We start from the raw sequence: 11918 nt of genomic DNA, 5'->3' as shown, positions 1-11918 counted from the left end.
AAAGGATGTTGGTTCTCCCTGTTCTCCCTCTTTCTCCTCTAACTAGAGCTGTAGGAGTGCCAGCCTTATGGAAAAGAGCTTTGAATTAGAACAGAGTAGAAAAAGCAAGTTTTAGTTCCAGTAAATAAATACTGAATTATGTTCAGCCACTTAAAATTTTCTCTGGTTTTTATTTAGAAATGCAGAAATGAGACATGGGGCTGAAAGACCCACAGGGTGTCAGAACCTGGGCACCCTGAAATAGACACATGCAGGCTGCTGTGAGCTTACCAGAAAGAGCAGACACAGCTATGTGCATATATGCTTCACACATATCTGTGTGTTGGAAATCTGTGTGGAAAGCAGCATTCACAGAAGTTCAATCTAGTCTCCATAAATGTCCCATTTCAAAGAGAAAAAGAGGGTGTTGTTTTTGGCAGGAGTTGGGTGAAGCTCCTGCTCATGGACCCTCTACTATTCTGCATGTTCAAAGAAGTGAAAATCAGTCTGTCAGGTTTGAGGATGTGATTTTCAGCACTCGTCCATAAAAATAATCTTTATAACAACATTATTAGTGACATTTTAATACTCAGCCTTGGCACCAGTCAGCTGTTAGAATATTGTATAAGGAGGCTGAAATGACATTGAAAGCTGAACAGTGGGACGGGGATGAGCTGTAACAAAGTGAAATGCAAGGTTATGCATTTAGGCTTACAGAAAAAGCTGATTCCAGCTATGTGCTTATAAACTGGAAATAACAGACAGGGGGAAAGTAATCAGTGGATCAGCTGGAAACAGGTTAAGCCTGTTTCTATGGGCCACCAGCATGGTGCATCCTTAAATATGACAGATGTGATCCTGAGACAATTGGGATGAGATAATTCCAGCCTTCCTAGAGAGTATTCATTGAGAACATGCTCAATTCTGAAGAAAAAAATAAAAGATTATTTAAACTGAAAGTATTATATTAGCACAGGAGCTATTATGTATAATCTGACCTTAATTACATTTAAATAGGAAATTAGGAGAAATATTACTACTTTTGATGAGTTTCTCAATATTAGTAAAAGGGCTGGCAGAGTAATTATCTTTATGATGAGAAAGATTATATTTTGTCAGTGATGTGATATGATGATATGGATGATAATTTTTTTTATCTTTTGCTGAAGGAGTTTTTTATATTGGAGGTGACAAAGTACAGGTGATATCACAGATACTTCTGGATTCCTCTTGCTGTCACAGAAATTTTCAGTGAAAATTTCTGACTATTACTGAGCAAAAAAATCCACACCAAATAATGTCTTCTACTAGGCATTACTCTGAAAATCCTTTTCATTCCTCTATTTTTAAAAGCCAAATCTTACCTAGTCTTCAAACACCAGCCTTATCCTCATGACTTCCTTCATGGATCTGTTCAGTTAGAATCCACATTCCTTTGTCTACAGGCTGCTGTTTCTTAAATGCATATGAAATATATTAAGAAAGTAATTAGTAAAGATTTTCATGAAGGGAATATGATTTTGAAGTGAAGATATTCCATGTGCTAATTAGCCAAAGATCCAGTAAATGTAACAGAACTTTTTAGGTGCTTTTTGTGTTTAGTGTCATCGTTGAAATAGCAGTAAGAGGGAGTAAGATTAGCAAAGCTTTCTCATTTATTATGTTCATTCTGCACCATCATGTAATTATATCTAAGTTAATCTTTTAGTTAATTATAAGTCAAGTGGTGAAGAAACACAAAAGAACCAGCATATTATCCTCGTAAGAATATTTCTTTTAGAGAGGGAAATAAAACAGATATTTTATTCCCTCTTAACCTCATTTTTGAACAGTTATTGACATTTTACTGAATATGAAGTAACTTTTAAAAATTGTTCTTGATATTAACTTCAATATTTGTGCTTCTCGGATGAGAGGATATTTCATACATATTTCAAAAGAAACTATTTTAATGGCTAAAAATGTCACCTGGAATAAGTATTATAGAGACCTGTGTTTGTGAGTCTGCTCGTGTAAGTGCTTAAAAACTTATTTACATGTAAAACAATCCCTTCTTTTAGCAGCAGTATTGGCTTGCTGCAAGATGCATTGAAATTATTTCACATATAATAGCTGGTTTTCCACAGTTTGTAACATTGAGAAAGCCTGTTCATCTTCCCAGTGTTAGTGAAATTGTGGTATTTCTTACTTCGGCTGAACTCATGAATAAATTTTATGTTCACACGTTTAGTCCCACTACATAGTACCTTTCCAACACTATTTTATTATGTTCTAAAGCCTGCTGCAAGCGTTTTTCAACCGATTCAACTTATTAATCATAGATCAAATTCTGCAGTTTCTTCAAAGGCCTCAGTATTTGCTTATACACAAATTCAGCCATTTTCATGCATCATGAAAAAAATCCAATTTTTAAAAAGTATTCAGTTTGTTCATCCTCTAGAGATGAATAATTTATCTTTCCAAGTCTTTTCAAGTATTGTTCATTCTAGTGTGTTCAGTTCAGTTGTTTTGACATCAGACCTGCCCCTGAAGGTTTGTATCAACAATCTCCACTTTTGATATGCACCCTTAATAGCTGCAAAATTTCCAGGTTGAAAGTTTATATTTCAGTTCTTTCTTCTGTTTCATTTTCTAAAGTAATTCTTTTATTCAAAAGAAAAAATCAAACTTTCTAACATTTTGACAGACAGTTTTCCCTGACTTTTGTTTCATCAGTGTTTTTTAAACTTTATTCTCTTTTAGAAGCAGGTCAATTTTGAAACCTCAGCATTATCTTTTAAATGAAATTTCTGTCTTCTCCCAGGCATGGACAGTTGCTCATGGAACATGCTCGTGAAGTCAGAAATTGGTGGGGTTTTTTTCTATTTCATAGGCAGGATATTGGTGCACCATGAAATTATTCTCACATCAATGCAGGCAAGTGGATACTTGTGAAGGATACAGTCAGAGACATGAGGAGCAGGGATTGGGAGATGAGTGAGGAGGTCAGTTAGCCTACTATTTAAAAAGCTAATTGTAAGCAGATATGAGATTTTCAGTTTATGCTTTACCTATCATGCATCATCCAGCCCAAACATGGCATTTTATGATACTGTGAATTAAGAAGGCAGCTGCTGCATCCATCCCTGGGGCCCCAGCATAAGAAAGAAATGGACCTGTTGGAGCAGACAAGGGACACGAGGATGATCAGAGGGCTGGAGCAGCTTTCCTATGGAGACAGGTGAGAGAGTTGGGGTTGTTCAGCCTGGAGAACTTCAGGGAGGCTGCAGGGAGACTTTAGAGCACCTTGCAGTACCTAAAGGGGCTACAGGAGAGCTGGAGAGGGTCATTTACAGTTCTGTCATTCTATGACCCGTTATATTAGCTATATATTAGCAGGGTACCTATAGCCTAGCAAAGGCTGTATATTACCTTGGCACCAGGTTTTAGTTAACACCAAACCAGAGCTGCCTCAGAGAAGACTGGATGAGATGATGTGTTGACCTATTTCTGTAGGCATATTTAATTGATCAGTCACCCAGTCTTCCAAGAAAGGGCTCTGACCAGGGCATTTTTTAGCAGTCACTGAATGTTCCAGAAAAAAATAAAATCTTTAAGTATATATGGCATTTAGAGGGCACTAATTTTACTCTTATGCTACTTGTACTTGCAGAGTTCTCAGGAATATTTCTTTTTCTTCTGCACTCTCCAATTAAGCAAACAGCAAGAAATGGGTGAATAGCACCATTAACAGTACGAAGAAAAACAAACCAAAAATAAAACCAAAACCCAAAAACTATTCTCTGTTTAGGATAAAAACCAAAAGCATGTGCAAAACAAGAATCTCTCTTGTAAGTGACTGTTTTGTTTCTGAACATGAGACCTCACAGGTAGCAGTGGAGTTGCTCCAGGCCTCTTGCAACACTTCCATGGCTCTTTTATGTTACTTTTCTTCATCTTTCCGTGTGTGTGTACATGTGATGACTGATTCCCAGTTCAACAACAGCTCCTCTGCTGCTCAGGAGATGCAAATATAAGAACAGTGGATACAGTGACCCAGCGTGCAACAGAGAAAAATGCCTTCAATAATTAATGAGAGAATGGGATATGGAACCACTAAATCCAGTCTGAAGTTGATTACAGAGCTGTCAGTCATGTGCAGGGCAATGTAATGAAACAGAGCAACTCAGCAGTCAGGATATGTATGAAAGTCATTTCCTATCCCTTCTGCACATTTTTTTATGGACTATAAAACTGACAATTGGATTATTGAAAGGAAAAACTGATGAAATATGTCTGTTTTGAATGGGAACTTATCTCAGTAATATAGCCCACACACACTCTGTCCTATTTTTATCCAGACTTCAGGAAATAAGTTATTTAAATGTATTTAAATAAGCGTTCTACCCCACCAATATAGTTTCATACTGCCTCATCTGTTGTGTCATGGACATAAACCACCCTGGATTAAATTTATATGTAATTATTTTGTTCCTTATATATACTTCCAGTCAAGATATTTCCCTAAAATGGCTATCTTGTGATTTTGAAGCTTACACTGTTCTTTACCTGAAGAACAGTTTCTCAAGGCAATTTTTAATAAGGAGCAAACCTAGTATCAGGCAAATTATTGTTCAGAATTAAAAAAAAAGTACTCAGTTATAAGTTTTTTGTGATTGTTTATTTTGATTTCTTCTAGATGATCTGATTGAAGACTCAAATTCCTTATGAATTCTTATTGAACTTCTCAAAAACGATGTGGTTTGAAAGCAGATGACTGCAGAAGTGCAAGGTAGCACAGCTCTTTATCTTCCCAGAGCAAGTGCCCAGCCTCTGTATCCTAATAACATACTAGAATAAGTCTGTTTTGCATTGTTATCTATCATATAAAGTCTTCTGAAGAACTGAGAGTATTTCTGAGGGTTCTGTGTGTTTCTGCTAATATACAGAATTGGTATCCAGCAGCCCCCACTCGTCTCCGACTAACTCTAGCAGGCATGCTGAGGACTTTATGTTCCTCAGAGGTCCAAGTCCATTACTGTGGGGTTTGTCCCCCAGCCTAATCAGGCAGATGCTGGAGGGAAAGTCTTTGGATAGAGAGGTGGCAAAAGCAAGTAGGAGAAAGCCAAAGCAATGTGTTGGAGTCACGGGATGTGGCAGCTTGGGAAATCCAGGGCTAACTGATGTTATTCTACAGTTCATGGCTTCTGAAATGGGTAATGTGTCAGCTGGAAACAATAGGGAGAGTGGAAATAAGAGACTGTGAGCAGGAAGGAGACCATGGAGTAAATCTGAAAAAAAAACCTCAGTGGGGAAAATGATCAGGAGTGCATGTCTAAGCTTGATGGATATTTTATGAAGTAGAAGAAACAAAATACTTGTTCAAATTGCTTGTACATACAGCTAAATATTTTGAGCTGATTATGCAGATCTGTGAAACCAACTGTAAAAGCCAGATCAAAAAATGCTGTACAGTAGAAAAACACTGTAAATTTAGACCCTGAATTAGATTTTCCAAAAGCTGCAAAATTTGGATACAGTAGCCCAGTTTATGTCCCAAACAACTACTAATTTTCTGATGCTGTTGCTTTCACAAAAGAAACCCATGTCAGTATACTGATGGCTACTGGAGAGCCAACAGCTGTTAAGAGCCAGAGTTATGACCCTATTTCTTCCTATCCTATAGTCCATATGTTTTACTCCTAGGTAAGCACATTCCTCTTTTTTGCAGGGTGCTAGGAATGCAGGCAATGTCTGATTAGGGTCTTTTATACAGAGAAATTGCTGGAAAGTGAAATAGATAAAGCATAGATCAAACCCCAGTCCAATTAATTCCATGTTCCAACCTGTTCTGCAGTATCTTTTACACATATACTTCAGAAAAGAAATTATCTCAGAAGTATTAGTAGGGGAATTTTCTGAGATTTTTCCTGCTGCACTAAAAATCACATATCTTCTAAGAGATAGTCCTTCCCACAGCACCTTACAAAAACTGACAAGATAACTACTTTTCATTTCTAACTGCTAATGTAGAAATTTTATCTTGCTAAAAGTCAATGGAAAAATACTTCAAAAATATATTAAAAAGTACCTTTTATTGCAGCATTATAACCTGTATTTTTAAAAAAATATGAGTTTCTGAGCAACTTTTGAAGCAGTGGTAGTATTTATGCTCTGGGGATTGGAAAAATGTTCAAATCTTGAAAATATGACCAAAAAAATCTTGAATGACTCCTTTAAAAATGAATAATATTGGAAAAACAGATCCAAAGAAGAAATACTTTTGGAACACAACTCTGTTTTATGAAATTTATGTGTCTATAAATTGAAAAATACTGGCTTTGCTTGAATCTAGTCAGTAATTTCTTAGTAACGCAGTTTGGTAAGGCTCCTATCCAGCTTTTAAGGTGCCATGTCAACTTCTGCAATTGTGGCTATATTTCTGTGGACTTCAGTAAAAACTTCTGCTATTTTCTTTATTTTTGTAGAAACTTAAGGAAGGAGTGTATGTGATGGTCCTTCTGTAAACATTTCAGGTAGCATTCCTGCATCAGGGAGTGGCTGGGAGCTGGTGGGATGGATCTTTGTCACCATTCCGTGTCAGAAGCAGGAATTGTGCCCAGGTGGAGGAGATATTACTGCTGTATGATATTTTGTATAAACATTTTGTGATGTGACCTGCATATTCCCACAAGCCTCTGGTGAGAATTAACTTTGATGTTTACAGTATGACCCGTTTTTCCCTGGCTCTTTAGTGTATCAAGGAGCTTGTCAACATCACCAGCTGACTCTGCCATAATCAGCTGTCTCTTCTCCTTGAGCTCTTATAAAATGCAGTGGTGCTAACACAGGGTGAGGCAGAGTAAGCACAATGTGGAGAAATGCAGAACATGTTAAAAAAAGAATATTTTTGGAACATATAAAAATAGAGCTTTGAAAGAGCTGTGACAAAGTCATGTTCTGAGTGCTTTTCAAATACCTCTCTAGGAAATTTCTCATACATTCATATAATATTATTATAATCATTATACAACATAATAAAATTCCATTTTAATATTTCAGAATTGTATAAAAGTTCTGTTCATGCATTATGTACAAAAGCATGACAGCCTTCTTTTTTCTTTTCCTTTTTTTTTTTTTTTCTTTGTTATATTTAGTTGGAATAAGACTCATGAAAGAAGTTCAGAATGAAAAGCCAGATAGGTGAAATGTACGGCTGTGTGGTAATTTAGGAAATATATTTTAAAATAAAATTAAATTAACTTAAAAGCTTGGGCTGCCTCCTTACAATTTCTAGTTTAATAGATGTGTCAGGCTCTGAAGGATCTGCTTGCAAAACCTGAAGAGCTAATTGTGAGTATTTTGTGAAGTGTCAGGGGAGTCCTGGTACCTTCCCAGCTCCAAGCACACCCCCAAAGCATTAGAGGCATTTGCAATTTCTCAAGAAGAAGCCTTTGCTCAGGGTTTATGAGCTGGAATATTTCTTTTCCCTTTACAAGTGAGGTATAAAAATTATATCCCAAACAATTCAGAGAATCACAGAATAGTGTGGGTTGGAAGGGACCTGTAAGATCTTTTAGTTCAACCCTCCACCATGGGCAGGGATGCCACACACTTGATCAGCTTGCTCAAAGCCCCATCCAAACTGGCCTTGCACACTTCCAGGGATGGACATCCCCATATGGGCAACCTGTTCCAGTGCTTCACCACCCTCATAGGAAAGAATTTCTCCCTAATACCTCTTCTAAACCTACCCTCTTTCAGTCTAAAGCCCTTCCGAGCATCTTTACATTCCTCCTCTGGACTCAGTCCAGAAGATCCATATCCATCTTATGGTGAGGGTTCCAGAGCTGGACACAGCAGTCCAGGTAGGGTCACAAGAACAGAGTGCAGGGGGAGAATCGCCTCCCTCCCTCCACCTGCTGGCTGCCCTTCTTGTGTGCAGCCCAGGACAGAATTGGCTTTCTGAGTCACAAGCAGGCATTGCCATGCTGAGCTCATCAACAAACATCCCCAAATCTCATTCCCAATCCATTTTCCCAGCCTGTATTTGTGCTTGGGATTGCCCTGACTCACGTTCTTCCTGCCCTCCTTTCCAGTGATAATTCTCTGGAAGGACAGCCAAACACCTTGGGAAAATCAAACATTTAGGGATCAGAAGTCTATGAATGTTTTGTAGGGCTTGAGGGGATGCTTAGCTATGAAGGTCAAAGTGTGGTGAACCCCTCAAAGTAAACTGCAGGGAGTTCCTGACTGGATTTTGCTCTTTTCTTCTGTCTCTTTGCAGAAAAATATCGTGTTGCCAAAAGCTTCCAATGAAAAAACTTTTATATTGCTGTAGTTGAAACAGCACTGGCTGTATCATGATGGATCACATATACTCTTGGGAGTCAGTTCTTCAGATGCAACAGCTTAATTAAATTTTAAGCATTATTGATTCAGTTTACAAAGCCTCCTGCACTCTGCAGCAGCAGCAAAATAAAAAAAAAAATATAAAAAGAAGAAATTAAGGGTTATTAAAAACAAAAACATTTGGCTGGAAGTGCAGTATGCAGAGCTTAATTACTGCAAGATCTATAATAGTCTTTCTTCTAGAGAATAGGAATCTAAAACAACTCAGAAGAGATTTTCAGGGCAGATTCTCACATTGTGTAAAGGAGGGTAGCAGTGTCTAAGTCCTCAGTGGTGCTAACACCGTGGAGAGCAGGAACTGCGCTGATCTCTATAAAAGTCTTTGATCAATAGAAAGGCAAACCAGCTCTCAGCTGGTTGTATGCATGGTGAGCTTGACAGGGCAAGCCTTTCTTTAATTTCTTTCTCTTTCACAGTTCAATGTTGTTTGACCATCACAAGGCTTTATCTAGACTGTATATCAGCTTTAGTGTTGGTTTAAGTCAAACAAGGAACCTTACAAGAATAACAAGATTAAGCTGAATGAGCTGGTCTCAATCTGAAAAAGACAAGACTGACAAACAGAGTTATCAGTCTTGCAGTACACACAATTTGTACTAAAAAAACTCTGTGGTTCATTATTTTCCACAGTCCTTGGGATAGAATAAGAGGTTTTATGAAAAATGCTCCAATTTAAAATGAATGTTATCTGATAACACAATATGTATGAAATACTGGAACAGGCTTGAGGAGCTGCTTCACTGAAGGTTTTCAAGGACATTTAAGATGCAGAGTACTATGTATATTTTGGTGCTGCTTCAGTGCAGGTTGTAAGAGGATCCCTTAAAGCCCAGCTTTTCTATGATTCTACATTTATTGTTAGCTATTCAGGACAGGCTTTGTCTTCCAGTATGTTTGTGTGCCTGCAGATAGAAGACACATTGTCTGGGTAGTTTAAGCTTGAAAAAAGGACTTTTTTTTTCTGACTTTCTTTTGTTTTTCTGTTAAGAAACTTCTTGTACTTGATGTTTGCCTTGCTAATGGCTGTAAAAATTGCCTGAAGATTTGGCATAAAGCTTGGTTTTATTTATATATACTTACACACACATGATTTACACAACTAAATAACTGCAGAAAAATCCCTATAGCAATGGGACCATTATTGTATCAAAACATTGGCTATTTTTTACAGTATGTTATCACTACATCAGTTGTTCCTTTATTACCCAAACAAAGGCTGCAGCACTCATTTGGATTCTGTATTAAAATACTCTATATTAGTGACTGTAGTCTTTTCTCTCCTCCTTTCCCCACAGGCACTCTCTTCTGCCAGATACACGATCTGAGCAAGACAACACTGAAAGAAAGTAAAAATCTCTCAGCACTGCTTTCAATTGCCACTTTAGAAAAAGCGTGAATACTTCTTAAAATATTATTATTATTATTAATGGCAACATTTTAAACTGAAATATTTGGAGGGAAAAAGAAACACTTTTCAAGGCAGTTTTTCTTTTAGCAGCATAAAAACTTTTTGAAAAATATGTTGATGGAGAAAAGTCTGTGTTACCGGAGCTGTGACAGTACATAATGATGCATTCATTTGAAAGTATAGAACCCTATTGATGTATAGATACTCTCAGTGGCACTGGGGAGAGGTACACAGCAAGAATAGCTATATATTTATGCAGGGGAGGACATAACCTCCCTGAGGAAAGGAAATTCAGACTATGTCTGTGCTGCCAGGGAGCTGCAGGCTTGAGTTTGTACTCCCATCCAAACCCTTAATTGCCTGTATCACTGGCAAGCAGCAGCTTTGCCCAGAGTGGAGACAGGCTCACACCTGCTGCAAAGGTAGCACGGGTCAGATTGCTATTACACAGTGGAAAATATCTTTACATATAGAGATGGGTTTTGGACACAATCTGACTGGAGGTGACCCACAGCTTATGCCCTCAGGCCTAAATGGGAAGGGAAAAGGTTATTATGGGTAAAATGGAAATGTATATCCAGCGTGCATTTGGGAGTCCTCTGCATTAACCTATAACCCCTGCAAATTTAACACACCTTCTTCACATGCCACAGCATTTGCTGTCATTTCCCACATATTTTCTCCATCAGCTTTCTCTAAGTGCATGGCTGGCAGCCCTCACTTGGTCTTGGTGCTTTCTGAGCACTGTTTTTTCTATAGATTCACCAGCAGTAAATATCTTTGCTTCACCCAGGCTGTGTACAGGTGCGTTCAAACCTGGTCCATGCTCCAAGCCACAGGTTGCCAGGCTTAGTGACAGTGTCTGTACTGTCTCTCACACATTTTGAAGATAGATTTCAGTCTTGCAGCTTCCCAGCTTGACCCTTTTTTGGAAGAAAACCCACTCCTCCAGTTCAGTGAACAGTGTTAGTGGTGATCTTGGGAATGAGGCCTTAGAGAACATCCAAGAGATGCGAAGCAGCTTTGCTGTTCATGAAAGCCCTGCGCTGGTACAGCCACGAGTGCCAGCTACTTCCTGTCAGCTCTGCCAACATCCCTTTCATGCAGCTCACACGTCTTTTGAGCACTTGTGCCTGGCTCTAACGAGCAGCCGGGGCTGTGCAGGCTGGTGCCAGGCTGGGCTGGTTTTGTGAGGGCGGAATGTCCTCCTGGAGATGAATGGGACCCCTGGACTGTGCAGTTTTTGCAGAAGAAAGTGCTACAATCACATTCCCTTCATCCTTCCCTTCCCTTCCATTTGAAGTTTTAATTAGAGCTTAGAAGCTAGGCCTTTTTAAATCAAGCCAATTGTTCGCTTCTCTTCCTAAGGAAGGAAACTCCTTTGCTTTTTACTTGTTCCAATGCCGCCCCTTCCCAGCCGCTGCCACCGGACGCCTGATGGTTGCAGTCCCATTTGGTGACCATCACACAGTCTCACGCTGCCAACACAAAAATCCATGTTGCTGCCATTCTGTGGGAAGGATAGGAAGAGCTTCCTACTCACCATGGCTGCTGCTTTCACCATGCTGGGTGCAGAGAAACAACTTTCCTCAGAAAGTCACCATGTAGATGGGGAGCAGAGAGACAATTTGGGCATTCTTTAGTTTGCTAAGATGAATTCTCAGAGGCAGAGGTATTTCCACCCTTAACGATTACACATCTGCTATCTCAAACTCCCCTGGGCTGTGCCATTCCAGCATAGGTGCAGGCAGTGCCACTGCTGGTTTGCAGAAGCACCTCCCTTGAGAAAACTAGCAAAATTTACCTCCTTTCACCCATACTTTTGAGGGCAAGAAGTTTTACTCCTGCCTGACAAAACACCCACCCTGTGATTAGAGGGCTGATACCCATTTCAAGCAAATCGGGGGAGTTAAAAGGACCGTGTAATCTTTACTTCCCAAGCTGTGCTTTTCTTTTAGTCTAAGCCAAAAAGCTGACTGCAGGGATTGCCTCATCCTTCTGGACCTGTGCAATCAGAGAAGTTTGGCCTGAGCCTGAATCAAGTAAATTGGTTTTTATTGTTTAGATTCCTCTCTCAGATACATTTCCAACCCTTGAAATACATCTGTCTCATCTTATCTGCATCAAGAATTAGACTGAG

The 11918-nt window shown here is 38.9% G+C and overlaps 1 long non-coding RNA gene across 1 annotated transcript; it reads left to right on the top strand.

Annotated features, from left to right (window-relative positions):
• The first annotated feature begins 739 nt into the window (after nt 1-739).
• LOC147653417 (uncharacterized) lies at nt 740-7227 on the top strand. The gene is made up of 2 exons (XR_015286087.1): nt 740-3199; nt 3632-7227. It is a non-coding gene; the product is annotated as an uncharacterized LOC147653417 (long non-coding RNA).
• The last annotated feature ends 4691 nt before the right edge of the window (nt 7228-11918 follow it).

This window comes from Cyanistes caeruleus, chromosome 4 (assembly GCF_971803275.1).
Source record: "Cyanistes caeruleus chromosome 4, bCyaCae1.hap1.1, whole genome shotgun sequence".
In the NCBI taxonomy this organism is placed as follows: domain Eukaryota; kingdom Metazoa; phylum Chordata; class Aves; order Passeriformes; family Paridae; genus Cyanistes; species Cyanistes caeruleus.
The sequence above is the reverse complement of the archived record's forward strand: the minus strand, read 5'-3'. Positions and strand labels throughout refer to the sequence as shown.